A 1,803-nucleotide genomic window follows, 5' to 3' on the forward strand; every position below is an offset into this window, starting at 1 on the left:
TTGAACTCGGGCATGGATCTGGTTGATTGTCCTTGTTGGTTCTCAACGGATGAGTCCATGGCTCTTTTATATGGATCTGTTGGTTGATCTTGCTGATCTTCAACGAAGAGTCTATCTGGATTTTTATAAGTGAATATATTTCTGGGTACTATGAGCTAGGAACTATTGAAAAGGCCCCTGAGTGGATAGGTGGTGAGCATTCTGGTTGCCAATGATGCCATAGGTACACCGATGAAGGAATGATTTGAAATTAGAATTCAACCTGGATATTTTGGAGGATTATGTCCCCATGCATTTACAACAACTCTACTACCTGGAGGAATATCATAATCGCCCAATTTGGCATAATCATGATTTGAGTGAGGAACTAACATAGGAATGGACATGTGCTTACGCAGAACCTCCTTCACAACTGCTTGCACATAAGGTAGCTTTCCTATATCATCTTCCTTTATGCGTGCTCCTTCTCCAAGGGTGCTTACCACCTCTTCAAATATCTTCTTCTGTACCTCCGGGTGGTTTACCAGCTCTACCACAGCCCATTTGGTTACCGCTGTTGTTGTGCCTAATGCTGAAATGCAGTCACAAAACTTAGTTCTAGTGTTAAAGATCCTCAGGAGACGGTAACCAGAGAGAGTGCATTCCAACATACTCAATAATTGAGAGGGGTATCGTCCAGCTTAATAATGACTACGGGGTCTTGTGTACAGGAAGAGCAGAGATGACTAGAGTGAGCTCACCTCCAACATTGATGTTCTGGAGAAGGTACAGCACGTTTTTCATGCTGATCTCGCCTTTCATTTCAGCATCAAGGAGGAAATCCACACCGGCTTTAGTACTGTGGCCGGTGGTAGCGGCGCGTGACCTGATCAGACAAAAATTTAGATGTTAATGTTGCTACAGGCGCCATTTCACAAACACACAAGCAGCAAGCTGTAAGTAGCCATGGCGCAGTATCCTTACTGAGAGTGCTGATCGATGAAGACCTCCTTGAAGATGCGATGCCTCCGCTGATTAGCTTCCTTGACCTTGCTGATATATGATCGGAAGAAGGGTCGCAGCACGGGGAAGAACTCTGCGACGTTGAACTTGAAGCTCTGTGCGAGAATGCCGTTTTCGGTGTTGGCCTTCTCTATGGCCACGTATGCCGGATCCTCCAAGCCCTCGAACCTCCGGTCGAACGCCATCCGGTAGAGCATGTTGTAAATGGCGAGCTGCAGTCGGCGGCGGACGATAGAAACAGCGCCGCCGGAGGTAGCCCCGGCGGCGATGTCGGCCACCGCGACGTCGATCTCATCCTCCCACGCTCCAACACTGCGGCGAAAGGCCTGGGTGCTGAAGAAAGGGAGGGTGGCCACGCGCCTCATCTTGCGCCAATGGTCGCCGTAGTCGGAGAACACCATGTCCTGGCCGTAACCGCTTGTCACGAAGTTGGGAGAGCGAGATCCAAACTCGCGCCCACGAGTCTGAAGGACCTCCATAGCGATCTCCGGGGACGACACTATTACCATGTTGCACCAGCCCAGCCTCACCATACAAACGTCCCCATACCTCTCGCTGACCTTCCTCAGCGTTTTGGGCACTATCACTCCGCCCGGAAACAGAAGCCAGCTGCCCAGGATGGGCCAGCCAACCCCTCGGCCCCGGCGGCGCCGTCAACCTTTTGCCCCCCGAAAACCACCAGCCAACCACAGCTGCTAGCGCACAAAGCAAGCATCTAATCGACAAATCACAGCTCCCCTCTGAGAATCCCACATTGCCCATATTCTCCACGCATCTACTGCGCCGCGATGAAGTAAGTAT

The 1,803-nt window shown here is 50.8% G+C and overlaps 1 pseudogene; it reads right to left on the bottom strand.

Moving 5' to 3' along the window:
* Positions 1–257: 257 nt before the first annotated feature.
* On the bottom strand, positions 258–1,511 carry LOC147626518 (taxane 2'-alpha-hydroxylase pseudogene; annotated as a pseudogene).
* Between the last annotated feature and the right edge of the window lie 292 nt (positions 1,512–1,803).

Source organism: Cibotium barometz, chromosome 22 (assembly GCF_041138505.1).
Source record: "Cibotium barometz isolate CiBa-2024 chromosome 22, ASM4113850v1, whole genome shotgun sequence".
NCBI classification, from domain to species: domain Eukaryota; kingdom Viridiplantae; phylum Streptophyta; class Polypodiopsida; order Cyatheales; family Cibotiaceae; genus Cibotium; species Cibotium barometz.